Consider the following 14,372-nt stretch of genomic DNA (forward strand, 5'->3'; position numbering starts at 1 on the left):
TGGGCCCAGAACTTAAGACCCACCTCTCTCCAGCACAGGTTGATTTCCAATTCAACCCCCCAAACGCACCCCACTTCGGTGGCACTTGGGAACGAGAAGTGCGCTCCATAAAGACAGCCCTGTACGCAGTACTTGGGGCCCAGACTGTGGCGGAAGAAGTCCTAATGACAGTCCTCACGGAGATTGAGGGAGTACTTAACTCGAAGCCCCTCGGATATGTCTCCAGTGATGTGGCGGATATCGACCCAGTTACCCCCAACACACTCCTGATGGGGCGGCTAGATCCTGCATTACCACAGACAATGTACCGGCCTGAAGAAGCGAACGGCCGACGAATGTGGAGGTACAGCCAAGTATTAGCCGACAAGTTTTGGAACAGTTTCCTACTGCACTACCTACCGTCTCTACAGACCCGCCAGAAGTGGGTAAAGGAGAGAGACAATTTGACAGAAGGAACAGTCGTCATGATTATTGATCAATCACTGCCCAGAGCTATGTGGCCGGCCGGCCGCGTAAGCAAAGTGATCACCGGTGCCGACGGCAAGGTCCGAGCAGCTGAAGTGCTCGTCCAGGGTCGCACTTACACCCGTCCCGTGGCAAGGCTCATAGAACTGCCTCGACTCCCAGACACAATCGATGATGACCATGACCCTACAACCCTATGACTTTGTGAAGTTGACTGACCCCTACAGCAAACCCTTATGTGTAAATAGACAACGCGATTAATCTGTCTCTGTTTAACTGATTAGGTCTGGGACCTATTCAGGGGGTGGCTGTTGTGAAGGGCCAGATTAAACCGAATATATATATTTATTTATATATATATATTTAATTGTATTTGTATATTCTCTAATATTCCCTGATATCCCTTGTATATTCCTTGTACAATATGCATTGAATATCCATTCTAGCCTACTGAACATCCCGTAATAGTCTCCATTCTACTATTGGTCGAGACCTTGGTGCCAGGCTGCCATACCCCTCAGACCCAGTTCAAACGTACCGCTCCACATGTACGAACAAGTCCTAGTTCCGCGTAGGAATCTGGCTACCGCACCACTAATGGGACTATTTGTTCATAGTGCGTATATATACTGCGCTACTAAAGTAGGACTTTCTTTTCAGTCCAGTTTCTTACCCTCCAATAGAGTCACAGACGTAAAGCCTCCCCGCGACGCCACGTGTGGGAGTAAGGCCAAGTTCGCCTACCATCGGTATTGAGACATCGTGTATATTAATATTTGAATAGTCATATTTGGCACTATATCGTCGAGTTGGACGTAGTCTATTAAGCTAATAATAGTCTGTTAATATATAGTGCTTCGTGCGGTGAGAATACTACCGTAGTCAGTACCCCATCGTTTCGGGCAGAGAACTGGCTGCTTACCCAGGGTGGTTGACCCTATGTGAAGCTGCACCCGAGGAGCCCCAGAGCCGACGAGCGAGTGGACCTGTATACCGGATTATTCTACCGACGACAGCCCGCCTTCCCAGGCACGGATTATGCTTTGTATACTTTGATTATTCCATGGATAAAGACCCCCGACACTGCCGTGTGTTGGAACCCCCCCCCCTGGAGAGGACGCAAGGTGAGGAGACGCTCTGCAAGACAAGGTCGCTTCACGTCTCTCCCCCGTGGACCGGAGAGAGCCGGCCCACAAAGAGTCCACCTGCTTTCATCTGTGGTCCAAGTATCGCCGGCGCATTGAACGGCACTACAGTGGGTTCACCTGGGATACCCTTGGCCGGACGAGGCAGCCGGATTCTACCCCCCCCCCCTCCTACTCCTGTCGGCTTACAAGCGACCGGATTAACCCCCTCTAGTGTATCTAGTATATAATCATTAAAGTATCATTGCTGTTATTCCTTAACTATTCCAGGTCGTAAGTGCTTGTTCTACACACCATCGCTGTGTAGAAATAAAGACCTGTTTCGACTTCGTACATTTGTGTTGGATCCGTTTCATCTACGTGAGAGTGTTTATGATAATATATTTATGCCGTGTACTGGGTGGCCGAATATTAAGTACAAAGGTAGTGGTAGTAAGTATCATATCTAGTAATACAGTCAGGGAATTGTACCCCTCAGTTACATTGTATGAAGGTTGTATGAAGGTTGTGTGAAGGTTGTGTGAAGGCTGTATGAAGGCTGTATGAAGGTTGCGTGAAGGCTGTGTGAAGGTTGTGTGAAGGTTGTGTGAAGGTTGTGTGAAGGCTGTATGAAGGCTGTATGAAGGTTGTGTGAAGGTTGTGTGAAGGCTGTGTGAAGGTTGTGTGAAGGTTGTGTGAAGGCCGTATGAAGGCTGTATGAAGGCTGTATGAAGGTTGTGTGAAGGCTGTGTGAAGGCTGTATGAAGGTTGTGTGAAGGTTGTATGAAGGCTGTATGAAGGCTGTGTGAAGGTTGTATGAAGGTTGTGTGAAGGCTGTGTGAAGGTTGTATGAAGGCTGTATGAAGGTTGTGTGAAGGTTGTATGAAGGTTGTATGAAGGTTGTGTGAAGGCTGTGTGAAGGCTGTATGAAGGTTGTATGAAGGTTGTATGAAGGCTGTGTGAAGGTTGTGTGAAGGTTGTATGAAGGCTGTATGAAGGCTGTGTGAAGGTTGTGTGAAGGTTGTGTGAAGGTTGTATGAAGGTTGTATGAAGGTTGTGTGAAGGTTGTGTGAAGGTTGTGTGAAGGTTGTATGAAGGTTGTATGAAGGTTGTATGAAGGTTGTGTGAAGGTTGTATGAAGGTTGTGTGAAGGTTGTGTGAAGGTTGTATGAAGGTTGTGTGAAGGCTGTGTGAAGGCTGTATGAAGGTTGTATGAAGGCTGTATGAAGGCTGTATGAAGGTTGTATGAAGGTTGTATGAAGGCTGTATGAAGGTTGTATGAAGGTTGTATGAAGGCTGTGTGAAGGTTGTATGAAGGCTGTGTGAAGGTTGTGTGAAGGTTGTGTGAAGGTTGTATGAAGGCTGTATGAAGGTTGTGTGAAGGCTGTGTGAAGGTTGTGTGAAGGTTGTATGAAGGTTGTGTGAAGGCTGTATGAAGGTTGTGTGAAGGTTGTATGAAGGTTGTGTGAAGGTTGTGTGAAGGTTGTATGAAGGCTGTGTGAAGGTTGTGTGAAGGCTGTGTGAAGGTTGTATGAAGGTTGTATGAAGGTTGTATGAAGGCTGTATGAAGGCTGTATGAAGGTTGTATGAAGGTTGTGTGAAGGTTGTATGAAGGTTGTATGAAGGCTGTATGAAGGTTGTGTGAAGGTTGTATGAAGGCTGTGTGAAGGTTGTGTGAAGGTTGTGTGAAGGTTGTTTGAAGGCTGTGTGAAGGTTGTATGAAGGTTGTATGAAGGTTGTATGAAGGTTGTATGAAGGTTGTATGAAGGTTGTATGAAGGCTGTGTCAAGGTTGTGTGAAGGTTGTGTGAAGGTTGTATGAAGGTTGTGTGAAGGTTGTGTGAAGGTTGTATGAAGGCTGTATGAAGGTTGTATGAAGGTTGTGTGAAGGTTGTGTGAAGGTTGTGTGAAGGTTGTATGAAGGTTGTGTGAAGGTTGTGTGAAGGTTGTGTGAAGGTTGTATGAAGGTTGTATGAAGGTTGTATGAAGGTTGTGTGAAGGTTGTATGAAGGCTGTATGAAGGTTGTGTGAAGGTTGTGTGAAGGTTGTGTGAAGGTTGTGTGAAGGTTGTATGAAGGCTGTATGAAGGCTGTATGAATTTTGTATGAAGGCTGTATGAAGGCCGTATGAATTTTGTATGAAGGCTGTATGAAGGCTGTGTGAATTTTGTATGAAGGCTGTATGAAGGCTGTGTGAAGGTTGTATGAAGGTTGTATGAAGGCTGTATGAATTTTGTATGAAGGCTGTATGAAGGCTGTGTGAAGGCTGTGTGAAGGTTGTATGAAGGTTGTGTGAAGGTTGTATGAAGGCTGTATGAAGGTTGTGTGAAGGTTGTATGAAGGTTGTGTGAAGGTTGTGTGAAGGTTGTATGAAGGTTGTGTGAAGGTTGTGTGAAGGTTGTATGAAGGCTGTATGAAGGTTGTGTGAAGGTTGTATGAAGGTTGTGTGAAGGTTGTGTGAAGGTTGTATGAAGGTTGTGTGAAGGTTGTGTGAAGGCTGTATGAAGGCTGTGTGAAGGTTGTGTGAAGGTTGTGTGAAGGTTGTATGAAGGTTGTATGAAGGTTGTATGAAGGTTGTGTGAAGGTTGTATGAAGGCTGTATGAAGGTTGTGTGAAGGTTGTATGAAGGCTGTATGAAGGCTGTATGAATTTTGTATGAAGGCTGTATGAAGGCCATATGAATTTTGTATGAAGGCTGTATGAAGGCTGTGTGAATGTTGTATGAAGGCTGTATGAAGGCTGTGTGAAGGTTGTATGAAGGTTGTATGAAGGCTGTATGAATTTTGTATGAAGGCTGTATGAAGGCCGTATGAATTTTGTATGAAGGCTGTATGAAGGCTGTGTGAATTTTGTATGAAGGTTGTATGAAGGCTGTATGAAGGCTGTGTGAAGGTTCTATGAACGCTGTATGAAGGTTGTGTGAAGGTTGTGTGAAGGTTGTATGAAGGCTGTATGAAGGCTGTGTGAAGGTTGTATGAAGGCTGTATGAAGGTTGTGTGAAGGTTGTGTGAAGGTTGTATGAAGGTTGTATGAAGGCTGTTTGAAGGATGTATGAAGGTTGTATGAAGGCTGTGTGAAGGTTGTATGAAGGTTGTATGAAGGTTGTATGAAGGTTGTATGAAGGCTGTATGAAGGCTGTGTGAAGGCTGTGTGAAGGTTGTATGAAGGTTGTGTGAAGGTTGTATGAAGGCTGTATGAAGGTTGTGTGAAGGTTGTATGAAGGTTGTGTGAAGGTTGTGTGAAGGTTGTATGAAGGTTGTGTGAAGGTTGTGTGAAGGTTGTATGAAGGCTGTATGAAGGTTGTGTGAAGGTTGTATGAAGGTTGTGTGAAGGTTGTGTGAAGGTTGTATGAAGGTTGTGTGAAGGTTGTGTGAAGGCTGTATGAAGGCTGTGTGAAGGTTGTGTGAAGGTTGTGTGAAGGTTGTATGAAGGTTGTATGAAGGTTGTATGAAGGTTGTGTGAAGGTTGTATGAAGGCTGTATGAAGGTTGTGTGAAGGTTGTGTGAAGGTTGTGTGAAGGTTGTGTGAAGGTTGTATGAAGGCTGTATGAAGGCTGTATGAATTTTGTATGAAGGCTGTATGAAGGCCGTATGAATTTTGTATGAAGGCTGTATGAAGGCTGTGTGAATGTTGTATGAAGGTTGTATGAAGGCTGTATGAAGGCTGTGTGAAGGTTCTATGAACGCTGTATGAAGGTTGTGTGAAGGTTGTGTGAAGGTTGTATGAAGGCTGTATGAAGGCTGTGTGAAGGTTGTATGAAGGCTGTATGAAGGTTGTGTGAAGGTTGTGTGAAGGTTGTATGAAGGTTGTATGAAGGCTGTTTGAAGGCTGTATGAAGGTTGTATGAAGGCTGTGTGAAGGTTGTATGAAGGTTGTATGAAGGTTGTATGAAGGTTGTATGAAGGTTGTATGAAGGTTGTATGAAGGTTGTGTGAAGGTTGTATGAAGGCTGTATGAAGGTTGTATGAAGGTTGTATGCAGGTTGTATGAAGGTTGTATGAAGGTTGTGTGAAGGTTGTATGAAGGCTGTATGAAGGTTGTGTGAAGGTTGTATGAAGGTTGTGTGAAGGTTGTGTGAAGGTTGTATGAAGGCTGTATGAAGGCTGTATGAAGGCTGTGTGAAGGTTGTATGAAGGCTGTATGAAGGCTGTGTGAAGGTTGTATGAAGGTTGTATGAAGGCTGTATGAAGGCTGTGTGAAGGTTGTGTGAAGGTTGTATGAAGGCTGTATGAAGGCTGTATGAAGGCTGTATGAAGGTTGTATGAAGGTTGTGTGAAGGTTGTGTGAAGGTTGTATGAAGGTTGTATGAAGGCTGTATGAAGGCTGTATGAAGGCTGTATGAAGGTTGTATGAAGGTTGTGTGAAGGTTGTGTGAAGGCTGTATGAAGGCTGTATGAAGGTTGTATGAAGGTTGTGTGAAGGTTGTGTGAAGGCTGTATGAAGGCTGTATGAAGGTTGTATGAAGGCTGTATGAAGGCTGTGTGAAGGTTGTATGAAGGTTGTATGAAGGCTGTATGAAGGCTGTGTGAAGGTTGTGTGAAGGTTGTATGAAGGTTGTATGAAGGCTGTATGAAGGCTGTATGAAGGTTGTGTGAAGGCTGTGTGAAGGCTGTATGAAGGTTGTGTGAAGGTTGTATGAAGGCTGTATGAAGGTTGTGTGAAGGCTGTGTGAAGGTTGTATGAAGGTTGTGTGAAGGTTGTATGAAGGTTGTATGAAGGCTGTATGAAGGTTGTATGAAGGTTGTATGAAGGTTGTATGAAGGCTGTATGAAGGTTGTATGAAGGTTGTATGAAGGCTGTGTGAAGGTTGTGTGAAGGTTGTATGAAGGTTGTGTGAAGGTTGTATGAAGGTTGTATGAAGGCTGTATGAAGGTTGTATGAAGGTTGTATGAAGGCTGTGTGAAGGTTGTGTGAAGGTTGTATGAAGGCTGTGTGAAGGTTGTGTGAAGGTTGTGTGAAGGTTGTATGAAGGTTGTATGAAGGTTGTGTGAAGGCTGTGTGAAGGTTGTATGAAGGCTGTATGAAGGTTGTGTGAAGGTTGTATGAAGGTTGTATGAAGGTTGTGTGAAGGCTGTGTGAAGGCTGTATGAAGGTTGTATGAAGGTTGTATGAAGGCTGTGTGAAGGTTGTGTGAAGGTTGTATGAAGGCTGTGTGAAGGCTGTGTGAAGGTTGTGTGAAGGTTGTATGAAGGCTGTGTGAAGGTTGTGTGAAGGTTGTGTGAAGGTTGTATGAAGGTTGTATGAAGGCTGTGTGAAGGTTGTGTGAAGGTTGTATGAAGGCTGTGTGAAGGTTGTGTGAAGGTTGTGTGAAGGTTGTATGAAGGTTGTATGCAGGTTGTGTGAAGGTTGTGTGAAGGTTGTGTGAAGGTTGTATGAAGGTTGTATGAAGGTTGTATGAAGGTTGTGTGAAGGTTGTATGAAGGCTGTATGAAGGTTGTGTGAAGGTTGTGTGAAGGTTGTATGAAGGTTGTGTGAAGGCTGTGTGAAGGCTGTATGACGGTTGTATGAAGGCTGTATGAAGGTTGTATGAAGGCTGTATGAAGGTTGTATGAAGGTTGTATGAAGGTTGTATGAAGGCTGTATGAAGGTTGTGTGAAGGTTGTGTGAAGGTTGTGTGAAGGTTGTATGAAGGCTGTATGAAGGTTGTATGAAGGTTGTGTGAAGGCTGTATGAAGGTTGTATGAAGGCTGTGTGAAGGTTGTATGAAGGTTGTGTGAATGCTGTATGAAGGTTGTGTGAAGGCTGTCCTGTATGAAGGCTGTGTGAAGGCTGTGTGTGAAGGTTGTATGCAGGTTGTATGAAGGTTGTATGAAGGCTGTGTGAAGGTTGTATGAAGGTTGTGTGAAGGTTGTATGAAGGTTGTATGAAGGTTGTATGAAGGCTGTGTGAAGGCTGTGTGAAGGTTGTATGAAGGTTGTATGAAGGTTGTATGAAGGCTGTGTGAAGGTTGTATGAAGGTTGTATGAAGGTTGTATGAAGGTTGTATGAAGGCTGTGTGAAGGCTGTGTGAAGGTTGTATGAAGGTTGTGTGAAGGCTGTGTGAAGGCTGTGTGAAGGCTGTGTGAAGGTTGTATGAAGGTTGTGTGAAGGCTGTATGAACGCTGTGTGAAGGTTGTATGAAGGTTGTATGAAGGCTGTATGAAGGCTGTATGAAGGCTGTGTGAAGGTTGTGTGAAGGTTGTATGAAGGCTGTGTGAAGGTTGTATGAAGGTTGTGTGAAGGTTGTATGAAGGCTGTATGAAGGCTGTGTGAAGGTTGTATGAAGGTTGTATGACGGCTGTATGAAGGCTGTGTGAAGGTTGTATGAAGGCTGTGTGAAGGCTGTGTGAAGGTTGTATGAAGGTTGTATGAAGGCTGTGTGAAGGTTGTATGAAGGTTGTATGACGGCTGTATGAAGGCTGTGTGAAGGTTGTATGAAGGCTGTGTGAAGGTTGTATGAAGGTTGTATGAAGGCTGTGTGAAGGTTGTATGAAGGCTGTGTGAAGGTTGTATGAAGGTTGTATGAAGGTTGTATGAAGGCTGTGTGAAGGCTGTGTGAAGGTTGTATGAAGATTGTATGAAGGCTGTGTGAAGGTTGTATGAAGGTTGTATGAAGGCTGTATGAAGGTTGTATGAAGGCTGTGTGAAGGTTGTGTGAAGGTTGTATGAAGGTTGTATGAAGTCTGTATGAAGGTTGTATGTAGGCTGTATGAAGGTTGTATGAAGGTTGTGTGAAGGTTGTATGAAGGTTGTATGAAGGCTGTATCAAGGCTGTGTGAAGGTTGTATGAAGGTTGTATGAAGGCTGTATAAAGGTTGTGTGAAGGTTGTAAGAAGGTTGTATGAAGGTTGTATAAAGGTTGTATGAAGGTTGTATGAAGGCTGTGTGAAGGTTGTATGAAGGTTGTATGAAGGCTGTATGAATGCTGTGTGAAGGTTGTATGAAGGTTGTATGAAGGTTGTGTGAAGGTTGTATGAAGGCTGTATGAAGGCTGTGTGAAGGCTGTGTGAAGGTTGTATGAAGGTTGTGTGAAGGCTGTGTGAAGGTTGTATGAAGGTTGTATGAAGGCTGTATGAAGGCTGTATGAAGGTTGTGTGAAGGTTGTATGAAGGCTGTATGAAGGCTGTGTGAAGGTTGTATGAAGGTTGTGTGAAGTTTGTGTGAAGGTTGTATGAAGGCTGTATGAAGGCTGTGTGAAGGTTGTATGAAGGTTGTATGAAGGTTGTATGAAGGTTGTATGAAGGCTGTGTGAAGGTTGTGTGAAGGTTGTATGAAGGCTGTATGAAGGTTGTATAAAGGTTGTATGAAGGTTGTATAAAGGCTGTATGAAGGCTGTGTGAAGGTTGTATGAAGGTTGTATGAAGGCTGTGTGAAGGTTGTATGAAGGCTGTATGAAGGTTGTATGAAGGTTGTATGAAGGTTGTATGAAGGTTGTGTGAAGGTTGTATGAAGGTTGTGTGAAGGCTGTATGAAGGTTGTATGAAGGCTGTATGAAGGTTGTGTGAAGGCTGTGTGAAGGTTGTGTGAAGGTTGTGTGAAGGCTGTATGAAGGCTGTGTGAAGGCTGTGTGAAGGTTGTGTGAAGGTTGTATGAAGGTTGTGTGAAGGTTGTTTGAAGGTTGTATGAAGGCTGTATGAAGGTTGTGTGAAGGCTGTGTGAAGGTTGTGTGAAGGTTGTGTGAAGGCTGTATGAAGGCTGTGTGAAGGTTGTATGAAGGTTGTGTGAAGGTTGTGTGAATGTTGTATGAAGGTTGTATGAAGGTTGTGTGAAGGTTGTGTGAAGGCTGTATGAAGGCTGTATGAAGGTTGTGTGAAGGCTGTGTGAGGGTTGTGTGAAGGTTGTGTGAAGGCTGTATGAAGGCTGTATGAAGGTTGTGTGAAGGTTGTGTGAAGGCTGTGTGAAGGTTGTGTGAAGGTTGTGTGAAGGCTGTATGAAGGCTGTATGAAGGCTGTATGAAGGTTGTGTGAAGGCTGTGTGAAAGCTGTATGAAGGTTGTGTGAAGGTTGTATGAAGGCTGTATGAAGGCTGTGTGAAGGTTGTATGAAGGTTGTGTGAAGGCTGTGTGAAGGTTGTATGAAGGCTGTGTGAAGGCTGTGTGAAGGTTGTGTGAAGGCTGTGTGAAGGTTGTGTGAAGGTTGTGTGAAGGTTGTGTGAAGGCTGTGTGAAGGTTGTATGAAGGTTGTATGAAGGTTGTATGAAGGTTGTATGAAGGTTGTGTGAAGGTTGTATGAAGGTTGTATGAAGGTTGTGTGAAGGTTGTGTGAAGGTTGTATGAAGGCTGTATGAAGGTTGTGTGAAGGCTGTATGAAGGTTGTGTGAAGGTTGTATGAAGGTTGTATGAAGGTTGTATGAAGGTTGTGTGAAGGCTGTGTGAAGGTTGTGTGAAGGTTGTGTGAAGGCTGTATGAAGGCTGTATGAAGGTTGTGTGAAGGCTGTGTGAAGGTTGTGTGAAGGTTGTATGAAGGTTGTGTGAAGGTTGTGTGAAGATGTATGAAGGCTGTATGAAGGTTGTGTGAAGGCTGTGTGAAGGTTGTGTGAAGGTTGTGTGAAGGCTGTGTGAAGGCTGTGTGAAGGTTGTATGAAGGTTGTGTGAAGGTTGTGTGAAGGTTGTATGAAGGTTGTATGAAGGTTGTGTGAAGGTTGTGTGAAGGCTGTATGAAGGCTGTATGAAGGTTGCGTGAAGGCTGTGTGAAGGTTGTGTGAAGGTTGTGTGAAGGCTGTATGAAGGCTGTATGAAGGTTGTGTGAAGGTTGTGTGAAGGCTGTGTGAAGGTTGTGTGAAGGTTGTGTGAAGGCCGTATGAAGGCTGTATGAAGGCTGTATGAAGGTTGTGTGAAGGCTGTGTGAAGGCTGTATGAAGGTTGTGTGAAGGTTGTATGAAGGCTGTATGAAGGCTGTGTGAAGGTTGTATGAAGGTTGTGTGAAGGCTGTGTGAAGGTTGTATGAAGGCTGTATGAAGGTTGTGTGAAGGTTGTATGAAGGTTGTATGAAGGTTGTGTGAAGGCTGTGTGAAGGCTGTATGAAGGTTGTATGAAGGTTGTATGAAGGCTGTGTGAAGGTTGTGTGAAGGTTGTATGAAGGCTGTGTGAAGGTTGTGTGAAGGTTGTGTGAAGGTTGTATGAAGGTTGTATGAAGGTTGTGTGAAGGTTGTGTGAAGGTTGTGTGAAGGTTGTATGAAGGTTGTATGAAGGTTGTATGAAGGTTGTGTGAAGGTTGTATGAAGGCTGTATGAAGGTTGTGTGAAGGTTGTGTGAAGGTTGTATGAAGGTTGTGTGAAGGCTGTGTGAAGGCTGTATGAAGGTTGTATGAAGGCTGTATGAAGGCTGTATGAAGGTTGTATGAAGGTTGTATGAAGGCTGTATGAAGGTTGTATGAAGGTTGTATGAAGGCTGTGTGAAGGTTGTATGAAGGCTGTGTGAAGGTTGTGTGAAGGTTGTGTGAAGGTTGTATGAAGGCTGTATGAAGGTTGTGTGAAGGCTGTGTGAAGGTTGTGTGAAGGTTGTATGAAGGTTGTGTGAAGGCTGTATGAAGGTTGTGTGAAGTTTGTATGAAGGTTGTGTGAAGGTTGTGTGAAGGTTGTATGAAGGCTGTGTGAAGGTTGTGTGAAGGCTGTGTGAAGGTTGTATGAAGGTTGTATGAAGGTTGTATGAAGGCTGTATGAAGGCTGTATGAAGGTTGTATGAAGGTTGTGTGAAGGTTGTATGAAGGTTGTATGAAGGTTGTATGAAGGTTGTGTGAAGGCTGTATGAAGGTTGTATGAAGGTTGTGTGAAGGTTGTATGAAGGCTGTATGAAGGCTGTGTGAAGGTTGTGTGAAGGTTGTGTGAAGGCTGTGTGAAGGTTGTGTGAAGGTTGTGTGAAGGTTGTTTGAAGGCTGTGTGAAGGTTGTATGAAGGTTGTATGAAGGTTGTATGAAGGTTGTATGAAGGTTGTATGAAGGCTGTGTCAAGGTTGTGTGAAGGTTGTGTGAAGGTTGTATGAAGGTTGTGTGAAGGTTGTGTGAAGGTTGTATGAAGGCTGTATTAAGGTTGTATGAAGGTTGTGTGAAGGTTGTGTGAAGGTTGTGTGAAGGTTGTATGAAGGTTGTGTGAAGGTTGTGTGAAGGTTGTGTGAAGGTTGTATGAAGGTTGTATGAAGGTTGTATGAAGGTTGTGTGAAGGTTGTATGAAGGCTGTATGAAGGTTGTGTGAAGGTTGTGTGAAGGTTGTGTGAAGGTTGTGTGAAGGTTGTATGAAGGCTGTATGAAGGCCGTATGAATTTTGTATGAAGGCTGTATGAAGGCTGTGTGAATTTTGTATGAAGGCTGTATGAAGGCTGTGTGAAGGTTGTATGAAGGTTGTATGAAGGCTGTATGAATTTTGTATGAAGGCTGTATGAAGGATGTGTGAAGGCTGTGTGAAGGTTGTATGAAGGTTGTGTGAAGGTTGTATGAAGGCTGTATGAAGGTTGTGTGAAGGTTGTATGAAGGTTGTGTGAAGGTTGTGTGAAGGTTGTATGAAGGTTGTGTGAAGGTTGTGTGAAGGTTGTATGAAGGCTGTATGAAGGTTGTGTGAAGGTTGTATGAAGGTTGTGTGAAGGTTGTGTGAAGGTTGTATGAAGGTTGTGTGAAGGTTGTGTGAAGGCTGTATGAAGGCTGTGTGAAGGTTGTGTGAAGGTTGTGTGAAGGTTGTATGAAGGTTGTATGAAGGTTGTATGAAGGTTGTGTGAAGGTTGTATGAAGGCTGTATGAAGGTTGTGTGAAGGTTGTATGAAGGCTGTATGAAGGCTGTATGAATTTTGTATGAAGGCTGTATGAAGGCCGTATGAATTTTGTATGAAGGCTGTATGAAGGCTGTGTGAATGTTGTATGAAGGCTGTATGAAGGCTGTGTGAAGGTTGTATGAAGGTTGTATGAAGGCTGTATGAATTTTGTATGAAGGCTGTATGAAGGCCGTATGAATTTTGTATGAAGGCTGTATGAAGGCTGTGTGAATTTTGTATGAAGGTTGTATGAAGGCTGTATGAAGGCTGTGTGAAGGTTCTATGAACGCTGTATGAAGGTTGTGTGAAGGTTGTGTGAAGGTTGTATGAAGGCTGTATGAAGGCTGTGTGAAGGTTGTATGAAGGCTGTATGAAGGTTGTGTGAAGGTTGTGTGAAGGTTGTATGAAGGTTGTATGAAGGCTGTTTGAAGGCTGTATGAAGGTTGTATGAAGGCTGTGTGAAGGTTGTATGAAGGTTGTATGAAGGTTGTATGAAGGTTGTATGAAGGCTGTATGAAGGCTGTGTGAAGGCTGTGTGAAGGTTGTATGAAGGTTGTGTGAAGGTTGTATGAAGGCTGTATGAAGGTTGTGTGAAGGTTGTATGAAGGTTGTGTGAAGGTTGTGTGAAGGTTGTATGAAGGTTGTGTGAAGGTTGTGTGAAGGTTGTATGAAGGCTGTATGAAGGTTGTGTGAAGGTTGTATGAAGGTTGTGTGAAGGTTGTGTGAAGGTTGTATGAAGGTTGTGTGAAGGTTGTGTGAAGGCTGTATGAAGGCTGTGTGAAGGTTGTGTGAAGGTTGTGTGAAGGTTGTATGAAGGTTGTATGAAGGTTGTATGAAGGTTGTGTGAAGGTTGTATGAAGGCTGTATGAAGGTTGTGTGAAGGTTGTGTGAAGGTTGTGTGAAGGTTGTGTGAAGGTTGTATGAAGGCTGTATGAAGGCTGTATGAATTTTGTATGAAGGCTGTATGAAGGCCGTATGAATTTTGTATGAAGGCTGTATGAAGGCTGTGTGAATGTTGTATGAAGGCTGTATGAAGGCTGTGTGAAGGTTGTATGAAGGTTGTATGAAGGCTGTATGAATTTTGTATGAAGGCTGTATGAAGGCCGTATGAATTTTGTATGAAGGTTGTATGAAGGCTGTGTGAATTTTGTATGAAGGTTGTATGAAGGCTGTATGAAGGCTGTGTGAAGGTTCTATGAACGCTGTATGAAGGTTGTGTGAAGGTTGTGTGAAGGTTGTATGAAGGCTGTATGAAGGCTGTGTGAAGGTTGTATGAAGGTTGTGTGAAGGTTGTATGAAGGTTGTATGAAGGTTGTGTGAAGGCTGTGTGAAGGCTGTATGAAGGTTGTATGAAGGTTGTATGAAGGCTGTGTGAAGGTTGTGTGAAGGTTGTATGAAGGCTGTGTGAAGGTTGTGTGAAGGTTGTGTGAAGGTTGTATGAAGGTTGTATGAAGGTTGTGTGAAGGTTGTGTGAAGGTTGTGTGAAGGTTGTATGAAGGTTGTATGAAGGTTGTATGAAGGTTGTGTGAAGGTTGTATGAAGGCTGTATGAAGGTTGTGTGAAGGTTGTGTGAAGGTTGTATGAAGGTTGTGTGAAGGCTGTGTGAAGGCTGTATGAAGGTTGTATGAAGGCTGTATGAAGGCTGTATGAAGGTTGTATGAAGGTTGTATGAAGGCTGTATGAAGGTTGTATGAAGGATGTATGAAGGCTGTGTGAAGGTTGTATGAAGGCTGTGTGAAGGTTGTGTGAAGGTTGTGTGAAGGTTGTATGAAGGCTGTATGAAGGTTGTGTGAAGGCTGTGTGAAGGTTGTGTGAAGGTTGTATGAAGGTTGTGTGAAGGCTGTATGAAGGTTGTGTGAAGTTTGTATGAAGGTTGTGTGAAGGTTGTGTGAAGGTTGTATGAAGGCTGTGTGAAGGTTGTGTGAAGGCTGTGTGAAGGTTGTATGAAGGTTGTATGAAGGTTGTATGAAGGCTGTATGAAGGCTGTATGAAGGTTGTATGAAGGTTGTGTGAAGGTTGTATGAAGGTTGTATGAAGGCTGTGTGAAGGTTGTGTGAAGGTTGTGTGA

This window comes from Notolepis coatsorum, assembly GCF_963971535.1.
Source record: "Notolepis coatsorum genome assembly, chromosome: 5".
Lineage (NCBI taxonomy): Eukaryota > Metazoa > Chordata > Actinopteri > Aulopiformes > Paralepididae > Notolepis > Notolepis coatsorum.